The sequence below is a fragment of the Nerophis ophidion genome, linkage group LG10, assembly GCF_033978795.1.
Source record: "Nerophis ophidion isolate RoL-2023_Sa linkage group LG10, RoL_Noph_v1.0, whole genome shotgun sequence".
Taxonomy (NCBI): domain Eukaryota; kingdom Metazoa; phylum Chordata; class Actinopteri; order Syngnathiformes; family Syngnathidae; genus Nerophis; species Nerophis ophidion.
In genome coordinates this window covers 50,678,122-50,697,200 of record NC_084620.1, presented here as the reverse complement: position 1 = coordinate 50,697,200, position 19,079 = coordinate 50,678,122, and the positions used below count along the sequence as shown (strand labels likewise).

The following is a 19,079-nucleotide window of genomic DNA, read 5'->3' as shown; positions in this document are numbered from 1 at the left end:
GAGGGAGGGATTACTGGAAGACCAGGAGATCAGCCAGTCAGGATTCAACATGACAACACACACACGACAACGCACACACACATACACACACGAGTAGAACAACAATAATAGAGAGATGTCAACAAAGATTTTCCATTAGAATATTATGTTCCTGCTCTTTGTGCTCCTGTATTAGTCTGCATGCACACACACACACACAACATCTGCACAAGTAGGGACAACATTCATACACAACTGCACTAAAGAATAGCAACACAACTGTACAAAGGGATAGCAAAACAACTACTAAATAATAGCGACACAACTGTACAAAATAATACACAACTGTACAAAACAATAGCAACACAACTGCACTAAAGAATAGCAACACAACAGTAATAAAGAATAGTGACAGAACTGTACAAAATAATAGAAAAACTATACAAAAGGATAGCAACACAACTGTACTAAAGAATAGTGACGGAACTAAACAAAATAAGGGCAACACAACTGTACAAAAGGATAGAAACCACTGTACAAAAGAGTAGAAACAACTGTACAAAAGAATACAAATAACTATACAAAAGAATATAAACAACTGTACAAAATAATAAAAATAACTGTACAAAAGGATAGCAAAACAACTACTGATAGCGACAAAGCTGTACAAAAGGATATAAACAACTGTACAAAAGAGTTGAAATAACTATACAAAAGAATATAAACAACTGTACAAAAGAAAAGAAACAACTTTACTAAAGAATATAAACAACTGTACAAAATAATAAAAATAGCTGTACCAAAAGGATAGCAAAACAACTGTACTAAATGATAGCGACAAAGCTATACTAAAGGATAGCAACACAACTGTACTAAAGAATAGTGACAGAACTAAACAAAATAATGGCAACACAACTGTACAAAAGGATAGAAACAACTGTACAAAAGAGTAGAAACACAACTGTACAAAAGAATAGAAATAACTATACAAAAGAATATAAACAACTGTACAAAATAATACAAAAAACTGCAATAAAGGATAGCAAAACAACTACTGATAGCGACAAAGCTGTACAAAAGGATATAAACAACTGTACAAAAGAGTTGAAATAACTATACAAAAGAATATAAACAACTGTACAAAAGAAAAGAAACAACTTTACTAAAGAATATAAACAACTGTACAAAATAATAAAAAATAGCTGTACAAAAGGATAGCAAAACAACTGTACTAAAGGATAGCGACAAAGCTATACAAAAGGATATAAACAACGGTACAAAAGGATATAAACAACTGTACAAAAGAAAAGAAACAACTGTACAAAAGAATAGAAATGACTGTACTAAAGAATAGCAACACAACTGTATTAAGTAGTGACACAACTGTACAAAAGAATGGCAACACCATTGTACAAAAGAATAGCAACACAACTGTACAAAATAATATAAATAACTGTACAAAAGAATATAAATAACTGTACAAAAGGATAGCAACACAACTGTTATAAACAATAGCAACGCAACTGTACAAAAGAATGGCAACAGAACTGTACTAAAGATTGGCAACACAACTGTACAAAAGAATATAAACAACTGTACAAAAGAATAGCAACACACCTGCACTAAAGAATAGCAACACAACTATACAAAAGGATAGCGACACAACTGTACTAAAAAATAGAAACACAACTAAAAAAGAATTGCAACACAACTTTACTAAAGGATAGAAAAGAAAAGCAACACAACTGTACAAAATAATAGCAACACAACTGCACTAATGAATAGAAACACAACTGTACTAAAGAATAGCAACACAACTGTACTAAAGAATAGCAAAAATCAAATACTCTAACATAATAATGTGAGAGTCCAGTTCATAGTGGATCTAACATAATAGTGTGAGAGTCCAGTCCATAGTGGATCTAACATAATAGTGAGAGTCCAGTCCATAGTGGATCTAACAGTGTGAGAGTCCAGTCCATAGTGGATCTAACACAATAGTGTGAGAGTCCAGTCCATAGTGGATCTAACATAATAGTGAGAGTCCAGTCCATAGTGGATCTAACATAATAGTGTGAGAGTCCAGTCCATAGTGGATCTAACATAATAGTGTGAGAGTCCAGTCCATAGTGGATCTAACATAATAGTGTGAGAGTCCAGTCCATAGTGATCTAACATAATAGTGTGAGAGTCCAGTCCATAGTGGATCTAACATAATAGTGTGAGAGTCCAGTCCATAGTGGATCTAACATAATAGTGAGAGTCCAGTCCATAGTGGATCTAACATAATAGTGTGAGAGTCCAGTCCATAGTGGATCTAACATAATAGTGTGAGAGTCCAGTCCATAGTGGATCTAACATAATAGTGTGAGAGTCCAGTCCATAGTGGATCTAACATAATAGTGTGAGAGTCCAGTCCATAGTGGATCTAACACAATAGTGTGAGAGTCCAGTCCATAGTGGATCTAACATAATAGTGAGAGTCCAGTCCATAGTGGATCCAACATAATAGTGAGAGTCCAGTCCATAGTGGATCTAACATAATAGTGAGAGTCCAGTCCATCGTGGATCTAACATAATAGTGTGAAAGTCCAGTTCATAGTGGATCTAACATAATAGTGTGAGAGTCCAGTCCATAGTGGATCCAACATAATAGTGTGAGAGTCCAGTCCATAGTGGATCTAACATAATAGTGTGAGACTCCAGTCCATAGTGGATCTAACATAATAGTGTGAGAGTCCAGTCCATAGTGGATCTAACATAATAGTGTGAGAGTCCAGTCCATAGTGGATCTAACATAATAGTGTGAAAGTCCAGTCCATAGTGGATCTAACATAATAGTGTGATAGTCCAGTTAATAGTGGATTTAACATAATAGTGTGAGAGTCCAGTCCATAGTGGATCTAACATAATAGTGTGAGAGTCCAGTCCCTAGTGGATCTAACATAATAGCGTGAGACTCCAGTCCCTAGTGGATCTAACACAATAGTGTGAGAGTCCAGTCCATAGTGGCTCTAACATTATAGTGTGAGAGTCCAGTCCATAGTGGATCTAACATAATAGTGTGAGAGTCCAGTCCAGAGCAGAGCAGAAAATGTTCCCCGTTTCTAAAGCTCGGTGTTTCCGAGGGTCCTTCAAGCACATATTTCCAGATTCTAAAACTTTTATGTTCCTATGTTCCATGTTTCCAGTTTGCTCCCAAAGACCTTTCCATGTCCTCAACTCCTGTGTCAGGTTTACAGGCCGTTAAACGCCGACTTTCCTCTTTCTCTAGAGCGGTGTATTCCCCGTGTCTGTAAATCCTATGTCCCCCCAGTCAAGACCTTTGCTCCCCTGTTTCTGAAGTCATTAAACCCCAAGTCTTCATGTATTCAACACGAGCGCGTCCTCGGTTCTCCCGTCATCTGAGGCGAACGTCCCAGAATGAGATTCTAACCTTCGCACTATCTGGCTAGACAGGAAGCCTGTTTTTTTTTTTCCCCTCTCCCAAAACTCGTTGATTCTTTGCCATCGCAGACAGATCTCTGCACCCTCTGTGGAATCCGATGATTGACATTGTCACTCTCTCACTTATAGCTCAACCCTTAAACTCCTTCTCTTGGCGAGTCAGGCAGCTCTTATCTTTGGTTGCCACCGATGTCAGTCACCAGTAATTGGAACACTTTCAGACCACCCGTCAAACCCCCGCCGTGGCCGTCAGACAAAGGAAGTTCTCGCTGAGAGAGATCAATAAGACATGAGACCTCTGAGCAGACTGCCGGCTTCCCATTTTCTTTGCCTTCTGGCAGCGGTCTGTTCGGAGACGGGAGGGAAGGCAGGGGCCTTGTGAGGATGGCGCATTCTGCGGGTTTCGAGAGTTGTTTCCGATCTCGGTACAGATGTTAGAAAAATTGTTAGAAATCCCCAAGATCCTGACACGGTAGGCTTTCTGTCCGAAGTTCTTTGAAGGGGAACATTATCACAATTTCAAAAGGGTTGAAAACAATAAAAATCAGTTCCCAGTGGTTTGTTTTATTTTTCGAAGTTTTTTTCAAAATTTTACACCTCGCGGAATATCCCTAAAAAAAGCTTTAAAGTTCTTGATTTTCGCTATTTGCGATGCGACTATCCATTTCCCTGTGACGTCATACAGGAATGCCACTGTAAACAAACAATGGCGAAGACACTTTGGTACATTCAATGGGGGTCTGGCGGCAGATTTCTTGCCAGTGGTGCAACTTTAATCCCTCCCTGTTAGTGTTGTTACACCCTCCGACAACACACCGACGAGGCATGATGTCTCCAAGGTTCCAAAAAATAGTCGAAAAAATGGAAAATAACAGATCTGAGTCCCGGTGTTTGTAATGTGAAAATGAAAATGGCGGGTGTGTTACCTCGGTGACGTCACATTCTGACGTCATCGCTAAAAGACCGATAAACAGAAAGGCGTTTAATTTGCCAAAATTCACCCATTTAGAGTTCGGAAATTGGTTAAAAAAATACATGGTCTTTTTTCTGCAACATCAAGGTATATATTGACGCTTGCATAGGTTTGGTGATAATATTCCCTTTTAAATTATTTTTTTTTTGGAACCTTGGAGACATCATGCCTCGTCGGTGTGTTGTCGGAGGGTGTAACAACACTAACAGGGAGGGATTCAAGTTGCACCACTGGCCCGAAGATGCGAAAGTGTCTGCCGCCAGACCCCCATTGAATGTACCAAAGTGTCTCCACATTTTACTGGCGATGACAGACATGGCACAGAGATGTATGGATAACCTGCAGATGCATTTGCAACGATAAAGTCGACTAAATCACAAAGGTGAGTTTTGTTGATGTTGTTGACTTATGTGCTAATCAGACATATTTGGTCGCGGCGTGACTGCCAGCTAATCGATGCTAATATGCTACGCTAATCGATGCTAACATGCTATTTACCGGCGGTGCTAAAGCAGACATGGCACAGACATGTATGGATAACCTGCAGATGCATTTGCAACTATAAAGTCAACGAAATCACAAAGGTGAGTTTTGTTGATGTTGACTGCCAGCTAATTGATGCTAACATGCTACGCTAATCAATGCTAACATGCTATTTACCGGGGGTGCTAAAGCAGACATGGCACAGAGATGTATGGATAACCTGCAGATGCATTTACAACTATATTACGTTTCCTTCCACCCACATTTAATGCGAAACAAACACTTACCAATTGACGGATTTAAGTTTCTCCAGTGTCACAAGATGCCAAAGTCCTGATCGTTTGGTCCGCACATTCTACCGGCGATACTAACGCAGCTATTCGGCCATGCTATGGCTATGAATAGCGTCAATAGCTTCAGTTTCTTTTTCAATACTTTCATACTTCAACCATCCGTTTCAATACATGCGTAATCTGTTGAATCGCTTAAGCCGCTGAAATCAGAGTCTGAATCCGAGCTAATGTCGCTATATCTTGCTGTGGTATTCGCCATTGTTTGTTTGTATTGGCAGCACTGTATGACGTCACAGGAAAATGAACAGTGTCTTGGCAGAGAGCGAAAAAAAAGGGACTTTAAGGCTTTTTTTTAGGGATATTCCGGGACCGGTAAAATTTAAAAAAAAAAATTTAAAAATACAACAAGCCACTGGGAACTGATTTTTATTGTTTTTAACCCTTTTGTGATAATGTTCCCCTTTAAACCCTCAATGTTGACTTTAAGCTACAATATTTGGCCACCTGCCTCGACTCGCATATGAACTTGAAGTGCCAGCCCATTCCTAACCCATCCATCCCTCCATTTTCTACAGCTTGTCCCGTTTGGAGTCGCTGGAGCCTATCTCAGCTGGACAAGTCGCCACCTCATCGCAGGGCCCACACAGATAAGACAGACAACATTCAAACACTAGGGACCAATTTTACTGTTGCCAATCAACCTATTCCTAGGTGCATGTCTTTGGAGGTGGGAGGGGCCTATCCCCAGGTGCATGTCTTTGGAGGTGGGAGGAGCCTATCCTCAGGTGCATGTCTTTGGAGGTGGGAGGAGCTTATCCCCAGGTACATGTCTTTGGAGGTAGGAGGAGCCTATCCCCAGGTGCAAGTCCTTGGAGGTGGGAGGAAGCCGGAGTACCCGGAGGGAGAACATGCAAACTCCATACAGAAAAATCCCGAGCCCGGGATTGAACTCAGGACTACTCGGGACCTTCGTATTGTGAGGCAAATGCACTAACCACCGTTCCACTGTACTGCCATTCCTAACCCACAGGGTTCAATATGCAATTTTGCAGCTATTAGTGAATTGTGAAGTGAATTATATTTATATAGCGTTTTTCTCAAGTGACTCAAAGCGCTTTACATAGTGACACCCAATATCTAAGTTACATTTAAACTAGTGTGGGTGGCACTGGGAGCAGGTGGGTAAAGTGTCTTGCCCAAGGACACAACGGCAGTAACTAGGATGGCACAAGCGGGAATGGAACCTGCAACCCTCAAGTTGCTGGCACGGCCACTCTACCAACCGAGCTATGCCGCCCCACAGCTTCAACTCTTCTGGGAAGGGCTGTGCACAAGGTTGCGGCGTGTGTTTATTTATAGTAATTTTCTACCATTCTTCCAAAGCGCATTTTTGACGTCGGTGGAGAAGGCCTGGCTCTCAGTCTCCGTTCTACTCCGTCCTAAAGGTGTTCTATCGGGTTGAGGTCAGGACTCTGTGCAGGCCAGTCAAGTTCACCCACGCCAGACTGGTGCACAGTCATGTTGTCCAAACTGTTCCTATAAGGGTTGGGAGCATGGAACTGTCCAAAAGGTTTTGGCATCCAGGAGCATTCAAAGTTAATTTCACTGCCCAACTTCTAAAAAAACAACCCCGCACCATAATTCCTCCTATACCAAATTCCCCACTCTGCAAAAATCAGTTCTAAATGTACCGTCCACCTGGTAGCCTCCAAACCCAGACTCGTCTATCAGATTGCCAGATAGAAAATTGTGATTTATCACTCTAGAATCCAGTGGCGATGGGCTTTACCTACACCACTGCATCCCACGCTTTGCATCGGACTTGCTGATGCAGCTGCTCAGCCATGGAAACCCATTCCACCAAGCTTTCTGCGTACTGTATGTGGGCTAATTCTCATTATCCCCTCTCCCTTTAGGCAGGAGACTACGGTCCATCCAGACCCACACCTACTGCCACCTGAACAGTTTTTACCCCTCGGCCGTCAGACACATGAACAAGAACAAGATCTGATAGCTCACTTACAGCTCATCTTGTTACCTATTCTGTTTTATATGTCTTTTATGTTGCACCCAAAAAAATTCCTCGTTTGTGAACCTGTTCTCAAACAATGGCGATAAAAACTATTCTGATTCTAAATGGAAGGTCACATGAAGCTTGGAGCTCTGTAGCAACGGACTGTGCAGAAAGTCTTTGCACTATGCACTGACCCGTGTCTGGTCAGTTCGCGTGGCCTAACCACTCGGTGGCTGAGTTGCTGTTGTTCCCAAACTCTTCACTTTTCTTGTACGAAAGTTGACTTTGGAATATTTAAGAGCGAGGACTGGATTTGTCGCACAGGTGGCGTCCTATGACAGTTCCACGCTGGAAATCACTGAGAGCGGCCGATTCTTTCACAAATGTTTGTAGAACCAGTCTCCGTGCCTAAGTGCTTCATTAGATACACCGGGCCAAGTGATTAGGGACACCTGATTCTGATCATTTAGACGAGTGGCTAAATACTTTTGGCAATATAGTGTACATTGAACCAGGCGTCTCTGGTGGCAACTTGTCTCAGGCAGTGGGTCCCAAGGGTCAGGATTGCGGTATGCACACCCCAGGGGAGAGAGCGGCATAAGACCTTCCACATCCGGTGCGTGGGCCTCGGCCATCTGCACGCAGCCCTAAGGAGGAAGCAGGAGTGGAGCGGAAGGTGGAGGCAAAAGCGGGCGCCAAGTGAAGAGGAAAAACCCGTCCCGTGACGGGAAGTAATCCAGCTCGAGGCCTGGTTTCAGCACAGGAAACGTCTTGGCGGGAAGGTTAGATAGCGGGGTGTGAAGAAAGAAAGAAAGAAAGAAAGAAAGACGGGCGGTGTTTTGAGCGTGGAGGAAAGGAAGACAAACAGAAAAGTGATACACGGTCAGAGTTCACGTCAAGTTCATCGTGGTTGGAAGCCATAAACCCAAATAACAGAATGAAGGACCAGGTTTGAATCCAGGTTAGGAAAAGCTGTTATAAATGAAGGGCTATTTCAGTTTCTCTCTGACAGCTGTACGGAAATGAAGATCCTGTTTTTAGAATGGCATCGACCAAATTCTCTTAGGGCCGTTTATGGATTGAACTTTCACAGTATCATGTTAGACCCCCTCAACATCCATTGCTTTCGGTCCCCTGGGGGACCCACATATGCGGTCCTCTCCAGGGTTTCTCATAGTCATCATTGTCACCGACGTCCCACTGGGTTTGAGTTTTCCTTGCCCTTATGTGGGCTCTACCGAGGATGTTGTTGTGGTTTGTGCAGCCCTTTGAGACACTAGTGATTTAGGGCTAAATAAATAATCATTAAATGATTGATTGATTATGGCCCGTGGGTTGTGTGTTTCCACTAGAGATGCGCGGATAGGCAATAATATCATCCGCAACCGCATCACTAAAGTTGTCATCCACCCGAACAAACATTTTATCAACACCGCAACCGCCCGCCCGTTGTTATATATCAAGGGTCGGCAGTCTTTACCAATCATAGATCTAATTTGACCCGTGTCACAGAGTATAGAAGACAATAGGAGCCGCAAACATTTTCGCGACTGTTTGCTGGTGCTTATCCAGGTAACGAGAATAAGGGTGTGCTATGAAGCCATTGCCTTTGACACCTTCAACAACATGTACAAACTGTTTGCCAGTCGGGCAACATGTGTGCAGCTTCCGCAGAAGCACTTACAAGATTGAAAGGCAATACTGGGTGACACAGAGTACACTGATGGTTGTGATATAAACAATTTTAACACTCTTACTAATATGCGCCACACCAAACAAAAATGACAAACACATTTTGGGAGAACATCCTCACAGTAACACAACATAAACGCAACACAACAAATACCCAGGATCCTTTGCATCCATGAGTATTCCTGAATGTATTTTACACCACTGCGCCCTCAACCCCGCCCACCTTACCAACGCACAGGGGACTGGGGGGGGGGGTTGTTGCTAGCGGGGTGTATAATATAGTCAGGAATAGTCATGGATGCAAAGGATTCTGGGTATTTCTTGTGTTGCGTTTATGTTGTGTTACTGTGAGGATGTTCTCCTGAAATGTGTTTGTCATTCTTGTTTGGTGTGGGTTCACAGCGTGGTGCATATTAGTAAGAGTGTTAAAATTGTTTATATCACAACCATCAGTGTACTCTGTGTCACCCAGTATGCCTCTCAGTCGTGTGCGTGAAGCCACATATAACATGTTGCTGGACTGGCATGCCGTTTATATACGTTGTAGAAGGCGTCAAAGGCAATGGCTTCATAGGACGCCCTAATTCCGGTTATCTGGGTGACCGCCAGCAGATATTCGCGAGAATGTTTGCGGCTCCTGTTGTCTTCTTTACTTTGTGACTTGGGTCAAAATGGCCCTTTGAGCGGTAAAGGTTGCCGATCCCTGAACCGTGTATATCAAATATTTCCGAATGGTTCAACCGCCACCCGCCCGAATCTATTTAAAATCTAATTTTTCGTCATGTCACCCGCCCGACCCGCGGTTTACCCGCGGACTCCGCGGATGAGACCGCAAACCGCGCATCTCTAGTTTCCACCCCTTAAAGCAGGGGTCGGGAACCTTTTTGGCTGAGAGAGCCACAAGGCCAAATATTTAAAAATGTATTTCCGTAAGAGCCATATAATATTTTTTAACACTGAACACAAATAAATGCGTGCATTTTTAAGTAAGACCAACATTTCTAGAGTATAATAGGTCTTTTATTCTTTGTAATAACATTGTTATTCTGAAACTAACTGTGGAGGGGGCGTGGCCTGCCGGCCTGCAGTGAACTGGGGTGTGCCAGGACCGGCCTCTGAATAAGCGACAGGTGCGTAAATGGCCCACCTTGTTATCTAATCACCTGTCGCTCTGTTATAAGCAGCAGCCAGGAGGAGAGACGGGGTTGGGGCTGGAGCCAGAGCGCGAGCGAAAACGAAAGAGAAAAAGACAATTGCAGGAAAGCAACTGAGAGACTTATTGAAAAATAAAACAATATTGTAATCCTGAAGCAGGCTCTCATGTCGGTGCTTGGTGGTCTGAAGAACCCCCAGGAGGGTAAGCCCCACACTAACCAATAATTAATAAATAACTTCTTACCATTAACGCAACTTTTTGAACAGGTGCGGTAGAAAACGGATGGATGGATTAAAAATGCATGAGAATGTTTTATATTTTGAACATTATTTTTAACACTGATTACAAGTGGAATTATTCATTATTTATCCTGTTAAGCAATGCCAGCTCAGATTTATCCGAGAGCCAGATGCAGTCATCAAAAGAGCCACATCTGGCTCCCGAGCCATAGGTTCCCTACACCTGCCTTAATGCTTCCAAATGAAAGGAAATGAATTTATTATTCAGCATAGCTCAGAACGTTTATCTGGATCAGATTTAAAGGCTCATATTACCGGATTTCCTTGAATTAGCGCCGGGGCGGTAATTAATTTAAAATCTCTTCTCACTCCGGCGCTTACCAAAGGAATGCGGTAAATTTAGGCCTGGGCTTATAAATTTGAGTGTGATGTAAGGACACCATCATGAAAAGCACATTTAATTAAAAAAGTGTTATGTTGGAGATGGCCTTAAAACGCATTACAGTAATGTGGACGTTGTACCGATCCGTTGTGGTGAAGAAGGAGCTGAGCCGGAAGGCAAAGCTCTCAATTTACCGGTCGATCTACGTTCCCATCCTCACCTATGGTCATGAGCTTTGGGTCATGACCGAAAGGATAAGATCACGGGTACAAGCGGCCGAAATGAGTTTCCTCCGCCGTGTGGCGGGTCTCTCCCTTAGAGATAGGGTGAGAAGCTCTGCCATCCGGGAGGAACTCAAAGTAAAGCCGCTGCTCCTCCACATCGAGAGGAGCCAGATGAGGTGGTTCGGGCATCTGGTCAGGATGCCACCCGAACGCCTCCTGAGGGAGGTGTTTAGGGCACGTCCAACCGGTAGGAGGCCACGGGGAAGACCCAGGACACGTTGGGAAGACTATGTCTCCCGGCTGGCCTGGGAACACCTCGGGATCCCCCGGGAAGAGCTAGACGAAGTGGCTGGGGAGAGGGAGGTCTGGGCTTCCCTGCTTAGGCTGCTGCCCCCACGACCCGACCTCGGATAAGCGGCAGAAGATGGATGGAAGGATGGGCCTTAAAACGCCACAACATTCAGTCACCTTCTCTATCTATGCCACATCAATGTGGAATGCACTCCCAACAGGTGTAAAAGTAAGTGCATCTCTATCCTCCTTCAAAACAGCTCTAAAACAACTCCTCCAGGCAACTTCAAACCTTTTCTAATACCCTCCTCCATTCACATCCCATCTCCCCGGATTATAAATAACCTAATGTAAATAATCAAATGTATTTCTAATGTATATACTTCTTCTTACGCTATCTGAACTCACTATGTTCTCTGCCAGCTGTACATATCCTAAGTCAGACCTACACTGTTTCAATGTCCATTTCTCTGCTGATGCAATTGTTGATGACTAAAGTACTGATATCAACCAAAGTTCCTCATCCCACCCCCTGGATTGTAAACAACGTTAATAAGTCAATGTATATACTATGACTATATTATGCTGACAGTATATATTTGTGCCATGAATTGATTAACGTGGACCCCGACTTAAACAAGTTGAAAAACTTATTCGGGTGTTACCATTTAGTGGTCAATTGTAAGGAATATGTACTGATAAAAGTTTCAATCAATCAACCGTATGTAAGTACCCAAAATAAAGACTCGACAGAAATATAAATTCAATCGGATCAGAACATTTGAGGAAACGGGATTAAAACCCAACGCTAACCGCCCATAGAAAACAAATGGGTACGGCTAGTAGCTACTATTAGCAAACAAATTCATTTACCAACTCGGCTTAATATCTTAACATCGCCACACTCTCATCGCAACTCGGCCCTGATGGTCGGCACCTATAAATTTACAATTAGTTGTAAAATGTTGGACGGTTGTTTTTACGATACGCAGGCAAATGACAACTTTAAAACATACCGCCTTCAGATGTCCCCAGCCTTAGCCACCGCACCTGGCAGCCATCTTTGAACGCTGGATTATATAGAGCGCGATAGGCTGCAGCGGGTCAAGCGAGCGTCTGTGTTAAACTCGTGAGATTAAAGGTGGAAACGGCGCAGGTAATATAAGGGGATGCCATGAGAGGAAATATGGCTTATTTCCTACCTGTGTTACACACTCGTGACGTGACGAGTTTGACCCGGCGGTAAAACGAGTCATATGCTAATTATTCTGCAAAACGAGTTTGACCCGGCGGTAAACCAAGGCATGCGCTAATTATTTTGCTAAACAAGTTTGAACCGGCAGTAATTCTAAGCATGCGTTAATTCTAAGCATGCGCTAATTATTTTGCAGAACGAGTTTGACCCGGCGGTAAAACGAGGCATGCGGATAATATATACCCGGCAGCAATTCAAAGAAATACGGTATGTTGTTTTCTAAATGCTTCCTTGTGGTCTACATTTATGTATTTTTAAACAATGTTTTAAAATATCTACATTATTTTTCCGTATTTCTAATTTATTTGATTAACATTTATGTATTTGTATTTATTCTTACTATAAAGAAATTAATGAATTAATAAATTTATTTTTAAAATTTTTTAAAATATTTACATGATTTTTTAAATAAAAAATGAAAATAAATAGATTAAAACAAATACAATTTTAAAAAAGATTACCACCAATTTGTAATATTTCTATTTGGTTTAGATTATTTATATGTATTTATTCTTACTATAAAGAAATCAATCAAATTAATTCAAAAAATTTAGAAACATTTTAACGTTATTTCTTATTTCAAATGAATGTTATTTACATATTTTCTTCGTTTTTTTAATAAAAATGAAAATAAATAGATTAAAACAAATCGAATTTAAAAAAAGATTAACACTATTTTGTATTATTTCTATTTGGTTTACATTATCTATTTGTATTTATTCCTACTATAAAGAAATAAAAAATTGAAAAAATGAATTTAACATTTTTTTGAAAAATATTAAGACTTCTTATTTTTAATTAAATTTACATAATTTTTTAGGTTTTTTTTTCATAAAAAATTTAAATAGATTTAAAAAATAATAATATTATTATAATATAATATAATTAAAAAAAAGATTAACACTAATTTGGATTATTTCTTTTTGGTTTGCATTATTTATTTGTATTTATTCTTATTATAAAAAAAGGGTATAAATTAATGAAAATTAATTTAAAAAAATTTTGAAAAATATTTACGTTATTTCTTATTTCAAATGAATTTTATTTACCTATGTTTTTCATTTTTTGAATAAATCAATTTAAATAAATCGATTAAAACAAATAGAATTTAAAAAAAGATTAGCACTACTTTGTATTCTATTTGGTTTACATTATTAGCCTTTATTTTATTATTCTTTTATAAATAATACAATTTTACTTTTTTTAAAGATTTACATTATTTAGATTTTTAATTAAAAATAAATGAAAAAGTTTATAAAATAAAAAACATTTAGCAAAAAAAGTATACAGTATTTCAAATTAATTTAATTTACACTATTTGCATTTTCTTTTTTAAAGCAATACATAAATCAAATGATTTTAAAAATTGTTAATGAAAGACTTACAGTATTTATTATTATTTTTCGTTATTGCTCATATGTTGTTTTTTAATGGCTTCCTTGTGGTCTATATAACATGGAATAGTAGTTCTTGGGTCAAAATATTGCATTGATTTTTATGTATTTTTAAATAAATAATTATGTGGATAAAAGACAAGTTTGTCATTATAAGGACTTGTGCCAGATACGACCAGGGTGTCCACGTACAACCTTTACATGACCTGGACCTCCCGAGGGCCACGCCTGGACCTTGACTCAACTGTCGACTCCTAATCCTCCGTGATGACACACAAGTTAGCCGAGATGCAGGCGCTCACGTTGCCAGGGCAACTCCTAAGCGCTGGGGATGAAGGAAGATGACATCACCGCTATCTCCTTTTCTTTCAGCGCTACACGAGCCTTCACTTCCCCTCCCAGACAGTGGAGAAGCATTACGTCCCCTTCCAAGGAGTAGTTGACTACATTGGTCTATGGGTTGGTCTATAGACCAATTGTCTGTAACAGGGCAGTAAAACGGCTGATCAAACAAAACAGAAATCATGGTCATGGACCCACTAGCTCTCCAATCAGCTAAACAGACTCAATAACTCCACGGTGACGTTTTGGTGAATTTGCTGAGGAATTTGTGAAACTGAAACAGTACACAAAGAATGCCATTCCAAGTTAATAATGCAAACAACCTTCCTTAGTCATGGTGGGGAAAAAACATCATACTAACCATAAAAACAATACAATTGCACCCATTTCAATCCATTACAAAGCATGATGGGAAAAATGCAAAACAATCTCCACACTTATCCACCCCCCAGGGGGGCCCGTGCCACTATTTGAGAATGACGGCCCTAATTGTTTCCAAATGGTGCCACAATAGAAAGCACCGGTACAAAAGCCACACCCGATACATTTAAGAAGAAAACGTTTTTTTTTCCATTCTTTAGTCGCAGATATATACGTTGTAAAATAAGTTACTTACAGAGAAATATTCTGTAAATGTTTATTTAAATTCCCAATTTTTTCTAAATGGTGTCTGTCACAGGGCAGTAAAACGGAGGATCAAACAAAACAGAAGTCATGGTCATGGGCCCACTAGCTGCGCAAGCTAGCTCTCCAATCAGCTAAACAGACTCAATAACAATGTCTGATTAATTTGATTGACATTAGTTGTTTTTATTCCTAATATAGAGAAAAACATAAATGAATGAAATGAATTTTTAAAATGTCAAAAAAGATTATAGTTATTTCTTATTTCAATTTTATTCATATTTCATTTTTAATTTAAAAAAACAAAAAATAAATAAATCAATGAATAAATTAAAACAAAATGCTAAATCAAAACGAAATAAAATATTTTTCTTATGATTTCAAATAAATTTTATTTTTAATTAAAAACAAATAGTAAAAAAGTGTACAAATCAAAAGTATTGGCTAATACTGGGAAGTTATTGTCAAAATTGAACACTTTTATCCTTTTTCAGAGGCAAAGAGTGTTTGAATTCAAGTCGCATTCTGGTGTTTAGAACGGATTAATAAATTAATATTATTAATATACCATCTATTACAATATTTCCTTTTTTTTAATAAAAATGATACTTTTTTATATTTACAATATTTCTTCAATATTTCTAATTGATTTTATTAAAGGTTTTTGTTTTTTCATTAAAAAAAACATTTTTATAAGACATTATTTTTCCTTATTTCTAATTAATTGAATTAACATTATGTATTTGTAATTATTTGTAGTACAATTTTTATTTTTAAATTCTGAAAAAGATTTACGTTATGTTATTTAAAATTAATTGTATTTATATATTTTTTTCATTTTTTTAAATACAAAAATAAATCAATGAATAAATTAAAATGATTTTTTTTTTTAAGATTCACGTTATTGATTTTTTACTTGCATTTATATTTAAAAAAAAATAAAAAATAAAACAACAGATTCAGATGGTTTCTAATCAATTTTATTTTATTTTTAATTTAAAAAAAAATTAAAAAGAGTTTAAATAAAAGTAGTGGCTAATAGTGGGAAGTTACTATAAATATGTAACACTTTCCTTTTTTAAACAAGTTTCTGGTGTTCAAAAGCCGTCGCATCCTGGTGTCTGGAACAGATTAATAAATTATTATTATTAATATACCATGTATTGCAATATTTAAATTTTTTGGAAAACAAAAAACTTTTATACTTAAAATATTTATTAAATATTTGTAATTAATTTTAATAAAACGTATGTGTTTTCATAAAAATAAAAAAAAATGAATAAAAATATTTTTAAAAGTTACATTATTTTTCCTTATTTCTAATACATTTGATTAACTTTATTTATTTGTACTTATTCATAGTATTATTTTTATTTAATGTCGAAAAAGATTTACGTTGTTTCTTATTATTTAAAATTAATTTTATTTATAATTTTTTTCCAATAAAAAAATGTAAATAAATCGATGAATACATTAAAACAAAAGGATTTTTAAAAAAGATTCACGCTACTAATGTGTTATTGATTACTTGCATTTATATTTTAAAAAGTTAATAAATGAAATAAAACTTAACAGATTTAGATGATTTCATATGATTTCTAATCAATTTTATCTTATTGTTAATTTTTGAAAAATAATAAAAAAGTGTATCAAATTAAAAGTAGTGGCAAATAGTGGGAAGTTACTGTAAAAATGTAACACTTTTATCCTTTTTCAGAGGCAAAGAGTGTTTGAAATGAAGTGTACAAAAGCAGTCGCGTCCTTGTACCCCCTAAAAAGGTGCAATTGTTTATTTTTTGTCTAATCTGCCGAGCCTTGAGTAAATAAAAGGCCTGGTAACAAAAGGGCATGAGCAGAAAGGTGGTGTCTCCGACTAAGTCCAAACAAACATGGCTCTATCAGTAAAGCTGGGACTTTGCTCCAAACTCGGTAAATGTTTGCCTTCCCCCTCAAAGCAGAAGTCGGTGGGTGTTGGCGGCGCTATCTCCAAAACAGAGCAGGAGGAAGAGGGAAGGAATAAGAGGAAGGGGGAGGAGGACTTTCTGACACTTGTGACTCAGGGACATGTGGCTGTGCTCTCCTACTTCCCCTTTGTGGCACATCGTCATCAGAACTGGACCGCAGCCAGCAGGAACTGGACCCCGTCCAGTCAAAACAAACGTAAAAACACCCCGTCAATCACGCCGCCGCGCTTTTATGGCCAGGAAGTAGCCCGACCTGTTCTCCAACCGCCAATCGTCCCTGGCTGTTTTGCATAACAATGGAGGTGTTTGTTTGCGTGTTGGAGCCCCGTCAGCGCTTTGTGCCGTCACGCCAACCGTACCCTCCGATCTTTGCATTTGGAAGAGCGTGTTGTATCTGTTGAATGTGCACATAAAAAAAAAAGAAAAAGAACACTTTTATAAAGCTGACTTTTGTGTGCGTGGACGACTTTGCAAAAAGGTTTGTCACGCGCTGACAACACTGTCTCCATTGTAGTGGCGTTCTGTTACCGCTTGAGGAAAGACAAGAGCGTTGTTTGTGCGTAAAAAGACTGCAGTCACACCACGACTCTTGCTGGTCTTCCTCTCTTCTGATCAGACTTCCATTTTTGCTGGGAAATCCAGCTTTTGTCCTTCCTTTCTGGGCGTCCTGTATTGTGTTGTTTTTGTGACAGCAACGACAAGACTCCGCCCACCACTTTTGTGTTTTTTGCTCTCCAAAGTTGCGATTCTATTTATATATTTTATACATATATTCGAAGAAACCTATATAAAGAAATTAATAAATTAATAAAATGAATTTTAAAAATGTCCATGTTATTTCATATTATTTCAAAATAATTTTATTTATATAATTCTTTCTGGGTTTTTTTTATAAAATATGAAAATAAATTAATAAATAAATTAAAATATTTCTAATTGATTTGATTTAACTTAATTATATTTCCTTTTGATTTAAGAAATAAGCGTTTGAAATAAAATATATTTTAACAAAAAAAGATATACAGTATTTCTAATTAATTTAATTTGCACTTTTTTTTTTTAAAGAAATACATTAATAAAATGATTTTCAAAAATGTTTTAAAAAATTACATTAATGGTAAATGGGTTGTACTTGTATGGCGCTTTTTTACACCTTTTTTTTTAAGGTACTCAAAGCGCTTTGACAGTATCTCCACATTCGCCCATTCACACACACATTCACACACTGATGGCGGGAGCTGCCATGCAAGGCACCAGGACCCATCAGGAGCAAGGGAGAAGTGTCTTGCCCAAGGACACAACGGACGTGACTAGGATGGTAGAAGGTGGGGATTGAACCAGTAACCCACAGATTACTGGCAGAGCCACTCTACCAACTTCGTCAGGCCGTCCCATTATTTCTAATCAGTTGTATTAACATTTATATTAGCATGTAATAAAAAAATAATAATAATAAGTTTTCTTTAAACACTCTTGTGGAAAAAAATGCCTTAGTTTCTATACAATTGGATCACATTTTTTAAAAAGATTTGCATTATTTTTTCAAAATTACAATAATTTGATTAACATTATTTATTTGTATTTATTCCTACTATAAAGAAATTAATATATGAATGAAATGCATTCTTTAAAGGTACAAAAAGATTCACGTTATTTCTTATTTCAAATTAATTTTATTTACATTATTTTTCTTTTTTTTTATAAAAAAATGTAAATAAATTGATGAATAAATGAATATGAATAACATTTTGGAAATGATTCGCGCTACTTTTTAATAGTTCTTATTAATTTACATTATTGGCATTTATAATGGTAAAAAAAAAAAAAAAGAATAAAACACACCTTTTTTTAATAAATTTAAATTATTTCTTATGATTTCTAATCAATAATTATATTTATTGTTAACTAAAAAAAAGTGTAAAAAATACATTGCACAAAAAATCTATTTATATAATTGTTTCCATCCCTCCATCGATTTTCTACCGCTTATTCCCTATGGGGTCGCTGGCGCCTATCTCGGCTACAATCAGGCGGAAGGCATTATACATCCTGGACAAGTCGCCACGTCCTCGCAGTACTTACTTTTGTATGATTTCCAATCATTTTTTATTTAACTTATAATTAAGTTAAATCAAATTAATTGGAAATTATAAAAAAATTGTGTAATTTTTTATGATTTCTAATTAATTTGATGTAACTTATAATTAAGTTTAATCAAATTAAATAGAAATCCTAAAAAATTATGTAAATACATTTTTGTGCAATGTATATTTTATACACTTATTTATCTTTTTAATCAAAAATAAATAGGTATATTTATTTTTCTT

At 37.8% G+C, this 19,079-nt stretch overlaps 1 protein-coding gene across 2 annotated transcripts in view; it reads right to left on the bottom strand.

Annotated features, from left to right (window-relative positions):
- Positions 1 to 19,079, bottom strand: part of etv6 (ETS variant transcription factor 6) — a 96,293-nt gene that overhangs the window by 37,407 nt on the left and 39,807 nt on the right. The window lies entirely within an intron of this gene.